This window comes from Aethalodelphis obliquidens, unplaced genomic scaffold (assembly GCF_003676395.1).
Source record: "Aethalodelphis obliquidens isolate GAN/ISIS:26980383/991018 unplaced genomic scaffold, ASM367639v1 scaffold1, whole genome shotgun sequence".
NCBI lineage: Eukaryota > Metazoa > Chordata > Mammalia > Artiodactyla > Delphinidae > Aethalodelphis > Aethalodelphis obliquidens.
Window position 1 is genome coordinate 87,826,846 of NW_020837945.1, and position 16,396 is coordinate 87,843,241.

Genomic DNA, 16,396 nt, shown 5'->3' on the forward strand with positions numbered 1-16,396 from the left:
TTGTTTGAAAGAGGTTTTTCCTACAAGCCTGTGTGATTTCCTTTTTTCCTACGACACCACCCACCCAATTCACTACACCAGTCATTAAGGATTTTCATTTTATTTTTGCCTTGGCTTTAATTTTCTATTTGATTTAGATTCCTCCCCTATTCCTCCTTTCCTCACATAAAAAGCAGGAGAAAGAGAAAAAACCCACTAAGCTATGTAAATGTCTTTTTATGAATTGGGCCTCTTGAGAGGAGAGCTTCATTACTAAGGAAAAATGAACCTTCTGCCCCTGTGATTTGGTAATGGAAATGTGCCATTTTATAAAGTCTTAAGCATTGAAAAAATCACATAATATATAAACTGTTTAATGTTATAATCACTTGCTATTGAAGAATAGAAGGCATGGACAATTGCAGTTAGTTACTAAAAGCAATAATAGCTTTATTTTTAGTGCTGATGAATTAAGTTTGGGTCAGCTCATAAGTATGCAAAATGTCCACACATATGTATGTAGGAGTTGTGGTTCATGTGCACACACTTGAACAATTCTATTAGATCAATGCACAGATTCATAACTTTAGGACCTCATAGTAATGAGATTCATTATTTCAGGTCTCTAAAGAACTTGTGAACTTAGCCCCCTGACACTTCTCCTTCCCTACCCCCATCTCACCTCACTTCTTCCAGGGTTATAATTTTAAAGATAATCACATTTTGTGTTCCTTTAAAAACGTCTATTGATTCTCCATCATGCGCAGAATGGGCTCCAAAACCCCTTAGTGTGGCAGAAAAAACTCTTATACACCACCCCTATCTATCTCTAGACTTCATCTCCTGCTCCTGTATCCAATACACATTTTACTCCAGCTGTGGCAAACGTCTTTCTCTTCTTTGAAGACGCTGTGGACTCTTATGTGCCTTTGACCCTCTGAACAACAACTTCCCATTTCCTCTTGACATGCCCTCACACTTCCTTCTGTGACACGATAAATGTGAAAAGGACTAGCAGAGGGCTTGGTGCAGAGCAAGGGCTTAGTAAATACACATTGAGTGAACGAATAGACAACTGCGTTTGCAAATTCAAAGGAAGACCTTTGTTTTCTAAATGGGTTATGTTATGGTGGTTTATAAGTCAGCTGACCCCAGCATGACTAATATTGTAATATTGTGTAATACTGATTTTATACGAAAGCAGATATATTCTTTGCTTCCTTAAAAGCTCCCAGGGGCAAAAGAGGACCCTTCTTTCTTGATAATCCTCACAGTAATTATTTCCCAGGAGGCTACTGCTCTGTCAGCCTGGGGGAGCAGAAACACTGGGGAAGGGAGAGGAACGGAAGTTTGGGCAGGAAAGTTGATATTCAGGAGTGAGGCTTTGGGGGCAGAGGCCTGGAATGGTAGAGGTTCTGACAGAGGTTTGTATCTAGTTTTCCAGAGCTGCCATAATGAAGTACCACAGATGGGGTGGCTTAAACAATTATGAGAACTTTACTTTCTTACAATTCTGGAAGCTAGAAGCCTGAAATCAAGGTGTTGGCAGGGTTTTTTCTTTTAAGGTCTCTCTCCTTGTCTTGTAGATAGTCATCTTCTAAGTGTCTTCACATCTTCCCTCTGTGTGTGTCTGTGCCCTAATTTCCTCATATTACAGGGATGCCAGTCAGATTGGATTAGGGCCCACCCAAATGACCTTATTTTAGTGTAATTATCTCTTTAAAGATCCTGTTTTCAAATACAGTCACATTCTGAGGTACTGGGGGTTAGAACTTCAGCATATAAATTTTGGGGAGGACACAGTTCAGCCCATGACAGGGTGGTAGTGGGGATAGCAGTGGACAGCAGTGGGTGCTCACAGGAGGGCAGGGGTTATGCCTTGCCTCAGCATTCCTCACAGTACCTTCCTCCTGGTGTTTTGGAACATGTTTTGGAACTGAGTGACAGTCTCCACTTAGCAGTGAAATAAGATTCTGATTATTATTACATTATGAAAGAATACACTATTTCAACATGTATTGATACATAAGCTTTCCCTGGCAGCCTTTTTTCATGTGATTTATGTTGACATTCTCATTTAAATAATTACTGAGAATACTGACTATGATCAAGGAGTGAAGCCTTCTCTTGTGCAGCCCTCCTGTGAGTTGAGCAAAGGACCATGACTTTTAGGTAGGTTTACTTAGCTAATTTTAAATCCACCTAACTATATTGCCATGCAGGCCACATTTCTCTGCAAAAATGTTTCATTTACATGTTTATTTCACTAAAGGTCTCCATGAAATTTTCATTTACATGTTTATGGTCAACCTGATTCCTAAGAAAAATTCCTGTAAGACTTTGGTGGGGGTCTTACAATGCAGACACAGTATGTCTCTAGTTTCATCTCCACTTACCCCTTCCATGACCTTGTTGCAAATGCAAGTACTGTGGATCTGGCTTGTCTGACTTGTTCTCAGTGAACCATGCCGGTGCCTCGTAATTACCATTCTTAGTGTCCACAAGCCACATTTTAAGTAATCCTTCTGGAACAGTGACATCTACTTCCCTGGTCTACAGCTCCCTGATGACACATGAACATTGACGTTGAATAGACAAGTAGGGCTAAAATGTAGAGGTCTACGCAGCTGCCCCCTGGGCAGTGGGATTAGCTGGAGTCAATACTAGAAATTGTGCCAGGACAGCTCAGATCTGAGACAGATGACTCATGTGGTCACAGTCTTGCTATTTATTATTCTTCTGACATTATATTACATATTTATGTATTTATTTATATGTACTCTCACTCTAGAAGCCAAACTCCCTGAGGGCAAGAACTTTGCCTGTCTGGTTTGCTGCTCTATTGCTAGCAATCAGATTAAGTTCCTGATACTAAGCAAGTCATTTAGATACTTTGAAGCTAAAATTGCTCATAGTCAAATGATAATACCAATATTTGTTCTGCCTAACCTCAAGGTCATTGAGAACATCTAATGAGATGTAATGGCAGCTTTACATTTATAATTTATAAACTGTAAAGTGGCTTGTAAAGATAAGATAGGCAGCTATATGAGTGTGTGGTTTTGACTGACAGGAAACAAGATAAGGAGACATATATAATAAAGGTCTTTAATGTCACACAAGGTGTTCAGACTTGATGAAGTACAGATCAAAACTTTAAAGGAATCAATTCACTTCCTGGGTTGCCAGCTCACAGCTCAGCTTTTTTTTTTTTAAACAAATGTTGAATTTGATTAGAGAAATCTAAAATAAAATAGCTCTAGCTATATTTGAAAGCACAAATTGTTGAATTTGCAGGTGGCATATGAACCCATCTTCTCTTGTTAATAAACTCTTTCAAAGGTGGGTCTTCCCTCTCAGATGAGTCCTTTTATAATGCCCTTAGGTGAAACTTGAAAGGTTGCTGAGAATTCCTTGAAGCTCTTTGTTTAAATAATCACATGAAAATATCCCTCTTAAACTCCTCTGTCAGCAGACAATTGCCACAAAGCAGAATGAATTTTACACCTTTTGGGAGTCCATTAATTTACTTTCAGTGGCATTAAGTAATGAGGACTCTTATAGGCAAGGTCACAGTTCCATTTTATATCAAACTATCCTTTCTCATGTATGATACATGAAGCACATTTCTTGCTCAGGGCAAAATGTTTTATTAAAATTATTTCCTTTGTTCTTTTGTGTAGATTGTCCTTTGTGACAATAAAGATCGTCTGCGTGACATATCTCTTTAGGACAGCCATTGTATAATTATACTAATAGAGCTTAATCTAATGCTACATTAATTTTCTTCCATTATTTTCTCCAAGAAGGATACCACTATTGTTTACATGACAATGCAATTTCTTTCTTTCTTTTTTTTCTTTTAACTGTGGGAGATTTATATTAAGGGCAGTGGAGGACATAAATTTCAGGGTATGGGGAGTCCTTTCTTAATCCTCTGGGTGCAGAGGATCCCTGATAGTTAACAGCAAACAGACCGATCTTTGTATTCTACCTCTCCACCTCACTGCCATGATTCTATTATTCAGCCATTCTTGATGAAAGGGAAAAAAAACACATCGTTCAGCAAACAGGAGTATATGGCTGGGTTGTCTGACATCAGAGCAATCCCCTCTGTCACTTGGACTTGGGTTTTTACAGGCGTTCATCCAGACTACTGTTAAAGCCTCTCAATCGGTCTCCTTGCTTGTCTCTGCTCACTTGAATCCATCCTTCCCTCTGTTGTCTGAGAGATCTTCCTAAAATACCAATCTGATTATGTCATCCATTCTTTACTCCCATTAAAGTTCCCCAACTCCTTAGTGTGACATACAAAGTTCTCCATACCCTATCTTCGGAGTGGCTTTCCAAACTTGACCCTCCTCCCATACTGCTAGCATTCCCAGATGCCCATAGGGAAAGCCCAAATGTACTTTCTCTCTGAAAGTCCTGTGTTGACAGTTAAAGTGTTATACCAAGTGAGGTAATACTGTTGTCTTTCAATTCACTGATGCCACTTTTGGTATGAGCTAGGTCCCTAGAGAGCAATTATGTTAAATTCACTTTCTAATAATATGAATGACTTAAGGAGTGAAAAATAATCAGTCTTTAATTTGTACTTTGTGAAACTTACAATGAGGTTCATGGTAGCTCTAAGTCAGAAAGAAGTCATTTGGAGATGAGATCAGCAGTGTCTTCATGTTTCAGGAGGTGGCAGCTTAAGAATTAATAAAGAAACTGACATCATTTAGAAAATATTAGGGGGAATTTTCTTGAAGGCAAGTGTGGTGGGGTGATTAAGAGCATGAGATCTGAATTTACAATGTCTTAGATTCACACAGAACACTCATTTATACGTGTAAGGTAACGTATTACAGTAATGACTCTCAAGGAATCATGCCTCTTGTGTGCGTAGCCTTGTTGAGTTCTATCCCATATTGACCCTAGGCTTGGAACATCAGCAATGTGACATAAAAAAAGGTTTGAAGACTGCTTACTCATTGAGGCTTGCCTTTTGTGGCTGCTCACTGAGAGCCCTTTCGTTACTAAGTGAAGAAGTCTGGGCTAGCCTCCTTGAAGATGAGAGCCCACATGGACCACATGGAGAGAGGCCCTGCTGTCCTAGCCCTCCTAGACATATATATAAGTGAGCCCAGCCAACACCGCACGGGGCAGAGGTGAACCATCTCAGCGGAGCCCAGCCAAATCACTGACCCAAAGAACTAGGAACAAATAATTACTGTTTTTAAACCACTATATTTTGAGGTGGTGTTATACACAGTAATACCTACCTGATATGCTGGAAGACCAAGTTACTTTTTTTTTTTCTTGTGGATTTGTTTTTATTTTTGTTGGGCTATAGGGGATGGGTTGGGAAATATCTCAGCAAATTATGCCCCGCTAGGGACATGTCCATTCTGATTTTCCTGGGACAGCTTTTGGAGCTTTTTTTTTCTTGGAGCTGCTGCTCTTGCTGGCAGCAGCCTCTTCAGGTCCTCTGCTGAGTGGCTCCTCCTTGGAAGAGGATTTCCTCTTTTTCTTGGAGACACTCTTGTTTCCTGACTCTTCAGGGTCACTAACTGGTTCCTCTTTGGGGAAGGATTCTTCCTCTTGGGAAGACTTCCACTGCCAGCTGTCTGTTCAATATCACTTACTAACCAGATCCTCCTTGGAAAAAGGTTTCTTTTTCTTGGGTTTGGAGAAGGAGACAGATGGGTTTTCCATTCTCCTGAAGAGCCTCCTGGGGCTTCTGCTTCTTCTTCTTTTTGGGTCTTTTCATCTGTCTCCTCACATTCCTCCAGAGTACTACTGTTGTTTTCTGAAGAAGCCAGGGCAGTTGCAGCCAGCTGTTTCTTTTCCTTCTTCAAGCGTTTCTTCTCCTATTTCTCCAGCTTCCTAGTAATCTCAGCAGCTGCTTCCTCTGCCTGAAACATTGCCTCCTTCATGACATCCAGATTCTTTCATGGAATCTCTCCAGTCTTATAGAAGGATAGCCACAAGCAGTGTCTGCTTGTACACTATAGAAGCAGAGTAGAGTGGTTGCAACAGAGGCTGTATAGCCCACAAAGCTTAAAATATTTAGTGTCTGGTTCTTTATAGAAAAAGATGGCTAACCCCTGATATAGAGCTCTGTAAGTTCATAATACCTCGGGGGGACAATGTAATGCTGTTAGAGGGAGATGGAAGGATCTGTCTGAGGAATCAGGTTATTATAATGAATCTCATGGAGGCCTCAGTATAGGGAGTGCAAGATGCTGGGTCAGGCACTATATATAGGAGGCAACAGGGCCTAATGACAAGTGAGCAGGTTTTGGAGTCTTGGCCCTGCCAGTTACTACCTCTGTGGCCCTGAGCAATCATTTTAACCTCTCTGAGCCTCGGTTTGCTCATCAGTAAAATGGGATTCATCGAATCAGCTCATGGGTTCTATTAGAGAATTAGTGATTATGTAAGAAAGATACTTAACACTTAACCTGCTACAGAGTAGATAATAACTGTGGTATGGTCTATGTGTCCCCACCCCCCAAGTTCATATGTTGAAATCTAATCCTTAAGGTGATGATATCAGAAAGTGGGGCATTTGGGAGGTGGTTAGGTCATGAGGGCTCTACCCTTAAGCTTGGGATTAGTCCATCCATTGCCTAAGCCTGACACCAGTGACATCCTTTCTGTCACTATAGATTAGCTCTATAAAATTCTCAAATGTTATGTAAGTGAAATCTTACTGAATGTAATCTTTTTAGTGTGGCTATTTTCACTCACAATCATTTTGCGGTCCATCAAGTTATTGTTTGTGTTCGTTATGCATACATTTTTCTTGTTGAATAGTATTCCATTTCATGGATATACATAAATATGGTTTTTATCTGTTGTTGGACATTTAGTTTGTTTCCAGTTTTTGTATATTACAAAAAGTGTCTATGAGCATTCATGTGCAATTCTTTGGTCAGGGATGTGCTTTCATTTCTCTTGAGTAAATACTTAACAATGGAATAGCAGATATACATGAAACTTTTTAAGAAACTGTTAAGATTATTCCCTGAATAGCTGTATTTTACATTCCCACAAGTAGTGTATCAAAGTTCTACTTGTTCCACATCCTCACAAACATTTAATATGGTCAGTCTTTTTAATTTTAGTCATTTTAGTGAGAGTGTGTTGGTATCTTATGGTGTTTTTAATTTACATTTACCTGAAGACTAAAGAGGTTGAGCATCTTTATCTGTGCTTATTTGTCATCTGTACATCTTCGTTTTTTGAAATATCTGTTTAAATAGCTTGTTACTTTTAGATCTGGTTATTTGCATTCTTATAAACTTGTAAAGTTCTTTTTATACTTTGGATACAAATCCTTTGTCCAGTATAGCTTCTGCAAATGTTTTGTCTCAATCTAACCCTTGCCTTTCTTTTGAGAACAACAATATTTGAAGAACAATTTGTTTTTATTTGAATGAACCAAATTTAATGGTCTATTTATTTTGTTTTTTATAGTATAGTTTAAAAAACTTTGCCAAACTCAAGGTCTCTAACTTTTCCCTATGATTTCTTTTAGAAGTTTTATAGTTTCAGATTTCACATTTATTTCTGTAATTCATTTTGAGTAATTTTTAAATAATGTGACATAACAATTAAAGTTTACATTAAAAATAAAAAAAGATTGGGATTAATGCCCTTATCAAAGAGGCTGTGGAGATTTCCCTAGACCCTTCTGCCATGTGAGGACACAACAAGTCTGCAGCCCGGAAGAGGGCCCTCCCTTGACCATGCTGGCACCCTGATCTCAGACTGCCAGCCTCTCCAACTGAGGGAAATAACTTTTTGTTGTTTATAAGCCACCCAGTCTATGATATTTTGTTATAGTAGCTTGAACGGACTAAGAAACTATTACTACTGTGTTGGCCAAGAAGAGAGAGTTTTGTCAGCTGTGAGAGACTTGGCTGCTAGAATTTACAAGCTTTTATTACACTCAGAGTCAAGTGGGTAGCTGTTTCCTGGTTCTACGCTGTCCTTCTTGGGAAAGGGCCCTGGTGGTAAAAGTTCAGAACCCAAGACAGAAGTCTTATTACAGTGATAGGGAATGTCCATAATAATAAAAATAATGGTGATTTAATTGAGTGCCCACCATTGTCAGCTGCTTTACTAAGCATTTTGCACACATTATTATTTTCTTTTTTTGGCCTCAGTTTTATTGAGAAATAATTGACATACATCACTATGTATGTTTAAAGCATATAGCATGTTGGTTTGATGTATATATATACTGTGAATAATTGACATACATCACAGTAGGTTCAGCAAATATCCATCTTCTCATATAGATACAATAAAAAAGAAAAGAAGAAAGAAAAAAGAAAAAAAATTCTCTTTGTGATAACACTTAGAATTTACTTGCAACAACTTTCCTATCTATCATACATCAGTGTTAGCTATAGTCATCATGTTACACACTACATCCCTAGTACTTATTTACCTTATAACTGGCGGTTTGTATCTTTTGACCACCTTCCTGCAATTCTCCCTCCCCCAACCCTCTGCCACTGGTAACCACAAGTCTGATCCCTTTCTCTATGAGTTTGGATTGTTTTTTGTTTTTGTTTCGTAGATCTCACATATAAATGAGATCATACAGTATTTGTCTTTCTCTGTCTGACTTATTTCACTTAGTATAATGGCTTCAGGGTCCATCCATGTTGTTGTAAATGGTAGGATTTCCTTGTCTTTTATGGCTGAATAATTTCTTTATCCATTCAGCCATCAATGAATACATAGGTTGTTTCCATGTCTTGGCTATTGTAAATAATGCTGCTATGAACATGGGGTGCAGGTATCTCTTCAAGTTAGTGTTTTTGTTTCCTTTGGATATATTCCCAGAAGTGGAATTGCTGAATCATATGGTAATTCTATTTTTAATTTTTTGAAGATCCTCCATACTGTATTCCATAGTGACTGCACCAATTTACAATCCCACTAACAGTGCACAAGCATTCCCTTTTCTCCATATCCACAGCAGAGTTTGTTAATTCTTGCCTTTTTGATGATAGACATTCTAACAGGTGTGAGGTGATATCTCATTGTGCTTTTAATTTGTATTTCCTAATGACTATTGATATTGAGCATCTTTTCATGTACCTGTTGGCCTTTTGTATATCTTCTTTGAAGACATGTCTCTTCAGATCCCATACCCATTTTTAATTGGGTTGTTATTATTATTTGCTCTTAAATTGTGTCAGTTTATTATATATTTTGAATATTAACTCCTTATCAGGTATTTGGTTTTCAAATATTTTTTCCCATTCCGGGATTTTTTTCATTTTGTATTTGGTTTCTTTTGTTGTGCAGAAGCTTTTTAGTTTGATGTAGTCCCACTTGCTTATTTTCAATTTTGTTGCTTGTCCTTTAGGTGTCATATCCAAAAAATCACTACCAAGACCTATGTCAAGGAAATTTATTCCTATGTTTTCTTCTAGAAGTTTCATGGTTTCAGGTCTTACATTTAAGTCTTGAATGCATTTTGAGTTACTTTTTGTGAGTGGTATAAGATATAGATCCAGTTTCATTCTTTCATATGTGAATATCCAATTATCCCAGCACTATTTATTGAAGAGACTGTCTTTTGTATTGTTTTTCTGTTCTCTATTTCATTTATTTCTGCTCTAATCTTTATTAGTTACTTTCTATTGCTAATTTTGGGCTCAGTTTGTTCTTATTTTTCCAGTTCCTTAAGGCATAGAGTTAGGTTGTTTGTTTCGGATTTTTCTTGCTTCTTAATATAGGCACTTATTGCTGTGAATTTCCCTCTTAAGACTGCTTTTGCTGCATCCCATATGTTTTGGCATGCTGTATTTCCATTTTCATTTGTCTCAAAAAACTTTTTATTTCTCTTTTAATTTCTTCTTTGATCCACTGGTTGTTTAGGAGAGTGTTGTTTAATTTCCACATGTTTGTGAAATTTCTAGTTTTCTTCTTGTTGTGGATTTCTAGTTTCGTGCCATTGTGGTCAGAGAAGATATTTGGTATGATTTCAGTCTTCTTGAATTTGTTAAGACTTATTCTGTGGCCTAACATGTAATCTATCTTAGAAAATGTTTCATGTGTGCTTGAGAAGAATGTTTCTGCTGTTGTTGGATAAAGTGTTCTCTGTGTGTCTGTTAGGTCCCTTGGTCTATAGTGTGGTTCAGATCTGCTGTTTCCTTTTTGATTCTCTGTTAGATGATCTATCTATTGTTGAGAATGGTGTGTTAAAGTTCTCAACCATTATTGTATTATTGTTTTTTTCTCCTTTTAGCTCTGTTTTTGCCTTAATATATTTAGATGCTCTGCTGTTGGGTGCATAAATATTTATAATTGTTATATATTCTTGATATATTGACCCTTTATCATTATATAATGACCTTCTTTGTCTTTTTTTTTAAATCAGTTTTAGTTTAGAGTATATTTTGTCTGATATAAGTATAGCTACCCCTGCTTTTTTTTTTTTTTTTTTTTTTTAATTTTTTTTTTTTTTGTGTTTTTTTTTTCTTATTTAAATATATCTACCCCTTCTTTTTTTTTTTTTTTTTTGATTACCATTTGCTTGAAAGGTCTTTTTCCATCCCTTCACTCTCAGTCTATGAATATCTTTAAGGCTAAAATGACTCTCCTGTGGGCAGTGTATTGTTGGATCTAGTTTTAATACACATCCAGTCATTCTATGTTTTGTAATTGGAGAATTTAATCCATTGTCCATTTAAAGTAATTATTGATAGGTAAGGATTTACTATTGCCATTTTGTTAATTGTTCTGGTTGTTGTATAGATTCATTGCTCTTTGTTCCTTATCCTGCTGTCTTTTTTGCGTGTGTTTTGATGTCTTTTGGTATCAGTATGCTTCGACTTCTTTACTGTGTTCTTCTTGTAATTACTACAGCATTTTCCCTTGTGGTTACCATGAGGCTTACATAAAATATCTTAAACTTATAAAACACTATTTTAAACTGATAACAACTTAACTTCAGTAGAATTTGTAAACTTTTCCTTCTCCTCCCCCTCACATTTTAGCTAATTGCTGTTGTAATTTACATGTTTTTTAAAAATATTATGTAACTAATAACATATTATTGCAGTTATGATTACTTTTGCTATGTTCTTTTTTTTTAACTTTTAAACTAGATTTGTAAGTGAATTATACACCACTATTACTATATTGCAGAATCTAACTATGACTATATACTTACCCTTGCCAGTGAGATTTATGTTACCTTTTTATGTTTTTTATAATATTAATTAGTGTTCTTTTACTTTCTTTCAAAGAACTCCATTTAGCATTCCTTGTAATGTAGGTCTGGTGGTAATGAGCTCCCTCAGCCTTTGTTTGCTTGGGAAAGTTTTTATTCCTGCATCCTTTCTGAAGGACAGCTTCACTGGGTATGGAATTCTTGGTTGACAGTTATTTTCTTTCAATATTTTGATTACGCCATTTAATTCTTTCGTGGACTGAAAAATTTCTGTTGAGAATTCTCTGATAGTTGTATGGGGGTTCCCTTTTATGTAACTTCTCTCTTTTCTCTGGCTGCTCCTAAAATTATTATTTTGTCCTTGACTTTTGACAATTTAATTATAATGTGTCTCAATGTAGTCTTATTTGGGTTCAGCCTATTTGTGATCTTTTGGGTCTTGTGTATCTGGATGTCCATTTCTCTCTCCAGGTTTGGGAAGTTTTCAGCCATTATTGTTTTAAATATACTTCCTGTTCCTTTCTCTTTCTCTTTTCCTTCTGGAATTCCCATAATGTGAATCTTGTTTCTTTGCATTGTGACCCATAATTCCCATAGTCTTCCTTTACTCTTTTTCACTCTTTTTTCTTTTTGCTCCTTTGAGTAATGTCTAATTCCTATCCTCCAGGTCACTGATTCTTTCTTTTACATTTTCATATCTACTTTTGAAACCCTCTATTAAATTCTTCAGTTCAGTTATTGTATTTTTCAACTCCAGGATTTCTGTTTTTTTTGATTTTGTTTTCTGTTTGTTTTTGATGGTTGCTCTTTTTTTGTCAAACTTTCATTTTGTTCATGCATTGTTTTCCTGATTTCATTTAGTTGTCTGTGTTTTATTGTAGTTTACTCAACTTCCTTAAGAGGATTATTCTAAATTTTTTGTCTAACAGTTCATAGATCATTTCTTTAGGGTCAGTTAGTGGAGCTTTATTAGTTTCTTTGGTGGTGTCATATTTACCTGATTTTTTGTGATCCTTAATTCCTTACATTAGTATCTGTGCATTTGATAAATCGGGCTCCTCTTCCAGACTTTGCACATTTGCTTTGGCAGAGACAGTTCTTCACCAGTCAGTTCAGTTTGGGTTACTGTGTGTGTCTGTTGGTAATGTCCTTGGGCAGGTGGGACCTGCTATTATGGTCTATTTTGAGGGGAGGCAACTGTTTGAACTCTGAGGACAGGGATGAGGGGAGTGTGCCTCTGGTTGAGAGGAGTTGGATAGGATTGCTGGCTTGGTTCCCTACCCAAGTCAGGATGGACAATGGGCTCTGCAGCTGTCTGGATTCTCTGGTCAGGCTCTAATAGATGGCTGGGACTGGGTACCATATTCGGTAGCAGTTGGGGTATGAATTAGCTTCCCTGCCCTGGCAGGGCAGCAGGACAGGACCCAGGTTCTGTACAGCTAGCTCATTGTTTGGGGAACCAAATTAGACCTGAATGTGCACTGAATTCCCGGTCAGGTGAGGCCACTGATTTTGCTCTGTAGATGGGGAAGCCATGGACTGTGCTCTCTGTTCAAGTGCCACTGTATGTAGGGCTGTTGAATGTGCTACACAGTTTCCTGTGTGTTCTGGTTAGGGTCCCTGGTCAAACAGGCTGAAGGCTGTATTCAGCAATGAGTGGGGCTACAAATTCCCTGCCTGGGCACAGTAGGGAAACAACTCTAAAGCCTGTAAAGCTTTTTTGTTGTAAAGCTCTTTGTTGTCTTAACTCAAGCTGACCCACACCCCAGGTTCCCTGGTTGAACAGGGCCACTGGCTTTTCTTTGCAAACTATAAGCTTTCCTGCCTTTCTCTTGTCTTTAAAACCACTTGGCTGCACAGCTTCTGTGAGTTGCCACCAGCCCTTCTGGTCAGATGGGGCCTGAAGACATTCTTCACAGCGGTGGGACTATATCTCAGCTCCTCTGCCAGGGCACGAAGGGGAGGGGCTGCTCTAGGCTGCTCTCCATTTCCAATAGGCTCTTTGGTTGGGAAAGTTTCCAGGAGCTACATTAAGCCTTGGCTATGAATTAATCCTGTGCATAGCATGTGAACCCTCCACGCTTGGTACTGGCTTTGCTCTGGAGGCAGTCAGCTCTGCCTGACCACCTGCTGGCTGGAGCACCACTGGGCCACACAGCTTCTAGGACTTGCCACCAGCCCTTCTGGTCATAAGGGGCCAGAAGACATTCTCCACAGTGGATGGGGCTGTGTCTCAGCTTCTTTGCCTGGACATGAGCAAACCAGGCTCTAGGGCTGGCAAAACTCCTCATTTGAGGATCTGAATAAGGCAGATCAGCATCCTGCCAAGTTCCCGGGTCAGAGTGTGCCCCGGAATTGGTTCTGCAGATGAGCAGAGTCACTGATTGGGATCACTACTTGGGCACTGCAGGTGTGAACTCAATCTGCCAAGATCCCTGTGTTGTTTGTTGCAAGCCCCTCCCCACTTCTCCGTCACAGTCAGATTCCCAGAGATTGAGCCTGAAGATTCTTTGCAATCCCTATGGTGTAAAATCAGAGTAGGGGCTCCCACAAAGTGACCCCAATGCTGGTTGTCCCCCTGGGTTCTCTTTTCCCACTGGAGGAACCAGAGGCTCAGGGGAGATCTCTCCATGTGGTGCTGTGCTGGCCTGGGGGAGGAACAATTCAGTCAATGTGTAGCTGCTTCTCTTACCCTTCTAATATAGTCTCTCTTGGTCTCTGCGGTGCAGGGGGGTGCTACACCCTGCCCTGTGTTGAGGTTTCTGTCAGTGGTGTCTTGTTCTTGAATAGTTGTTAGTTGTTCTTCTTGTGATAGGGAGTGAAGGTGGGGATGATCTACTTTGCCATATTGGTGACATCACTATATTATTTTGTTTAGTCTTCTCTACAAACTCTGTAGTACAGGTACTATTCTCTTCATGTAAGAAAGGAGAAAACTGAGGCTCAGTAAAATAAGTGACAGAACTGGATCAAGACTCAGAACTCTCTGATTCAAAAGCTATGCTCATTCTCATGGCCATAAGGCTCTCATGTAGGCTAGAAGGAAGGCTGTAGCTTGGTAAGAGACTAGTGCCAGACCTGCTGGAACCCTAGCTAATTGATGGAAACATCAATTCCAGGCTCCATCCACTGCTCAGAAGGGGTCTCCTAAAAATACAACCAGACTTACTCATGACAGGAAATTGTGTGAGACTTAAATTGTACGTTGGGTAATAACGGTAATGATAATGATGATAGCAGCAGCTACCATTTATATAGTGCTATGATGGGCCATGTGCTGCATCCACTGTCTCAGTTAATTAACATAACTTCCCTATGAAATAGGAATTACTCATTCCAACAGAAGTTGAGTAGCTCGCTCACAAAGCCCATGTGGATCTGAGTGTGCAGATCAGCTGAGCTATGGAACCTAGGGACTGACCAACTTGGGACCACATATTGGCTCTGATATTAGCTAACTGGGTGAGCTTAGACAAATTATGTTCCTCTAAGTTTCAATTTCTTTACTATAAACAAAGGGAGTTTCATCGTATAATGTCTTATGAATATCCTAGATCTAAGGTTTCAAGATTCTGTGAAATTTACATCAAACAACTAATATTGCTATTTGGAGAAATTTAAACTTTTAAGCATGATAGTTTTTAGGAACATGTTGAGGGCTTTAACTTTCAGAGTTCATAATATTCATCCAAATATTTAAATCTGAGGGACCTCCATGTCTAAGAGTGGGTTTATTCTTCACAGACGCTTTGCCTGGCTGGCAACCTGAGGATTTAGAACATTCTGCCTTGAAATCAAATTGCATAATATTATGCTTCTGTGATTTTCACCTGGCAGTTGTCACATTGGATCTGGCCTCCATTCTGGAAACATGCACAGAATTACAGTGTTAATGCTTCACGGATTAACTGACTTCGCTATTTGAAATGTTAAAAACACCTTTAGCTCTTTGCTTTGCAAAGCTCCGTTAGCTGGAAGAGGGACCAGAAGGAAATATGTGACTTCTGAGTGCCCTTCACTGCAGTATTGGATCTCTGTTGAGGCCCAAGCTCATGCGTCTGCCTGAAGAAGTAACTTGGTATTCACAGTGGTCTGATGGGGTGGGAGCTGTCTTCCAGGCATGATTCCTGTTCACTCAGCACTGTGCATGCCAGACTTAGTGAGGGCATCCTAATTCAGGTGGGCATACCATAAGCCTTTGGTATAGTTGTCTGAACAGTCCTTTAAGTTTATCATTATTTTGAGCATCATTTACTGAGTAATATACTATGTGCACACTATGGTACTAGCTAGAGGAGGCTTGGGGTGAAGCAACAAAAGCAGGAGGCATGGCCCTCTGGGCTTTCCTTTCATTGTCTGGCATACATTCCATTCAGATTGGGAGGTAACCAATCATACATCAGTTAATCAGGGAAGAAACTCAGCTTTTAAACCATTGCCAGAGAAAAGGGTAGAAGGTTATAAAGAAGGGATGACTTCGTCCTGATTCAATAATAAAGGTCTACTTATTACTCATGAACAGATGGCTTTGACTAAACTCCTCAGGGATAAAAAGACTAGCAGCTTACTGGTGATATTATGAGGAAAACCTGTTTCTTCAAGTGCACACTTTGGAAGTTTGAGAAATGGGCTGGAAAAATGACATCTTTTTTGACAAGATCTTAAGATTTGAAGCCACTGATGACTGTTTCTCCTCCCATCCTCTTATTTTTCTTCTCTTGCTTTCCTTGTTTTGCTTTCCTGGACTATTTCCATGTACGATTGGGTTCTAAAGTACCAGTTCCAAGACAAAAGTAATGGTAAAAAGAGGCCAGGCCAAGGTCAGAAACTTGGGAAAGTATAGAACAAAATGTTAATTATGAGAAAAGCATAGCTGATGACAGGCCACTATCACAATGGCAGCCTTCATGCATTGCTGGAAAGCTTGCTATGTGCTAAGTTACCTCATTTTAAAGTGGACTCCTATGAAGTAGGTATAGCTATCCCCATTATATGGTGAAAACACAAGGCTTAGAGAGATGATATAGCTTGACCAATGTCACATAGGGGCAGAGGTGGGGTTTGTTCCCAGGTAAGTCAACCTCCAAAGGTAAAACCATAGGCTGGGAGCAAGAGACCTTGAACCCAAGCTGAAGTGACTGAGGACTAGCAACTAAAACAACACTTCTGTCACCTTACAAAGGATGCAGAGCAATTAGACGTGAACCCTGGGAGCCTGGAAAAATG

The 16,396-nt window shown here is 38.9% G+C and overlaps 1 protein-coding gene and 1 pseudogene across 1 annotated transcript in view; both read right to left on the reverse strand.

Moving 5' to 3' along the window:
- Positions 1 to 16,396, reverse strand: part of KCNMB2 (potassium calcium-activated channel subfamily M regulatory beta subunit 2) — a 251,494-nt gene that overhangs the window by 129,208 nt on the left and 105,890 nt on the right. The gene's annotated exons all lie outside the window — the stretch shown is intronic.
- On the reverse strand, positions 5,187 to 5,903 carry LOC113622866 (nucleolar protein 56 pseudogene; annotated as a pseudogene).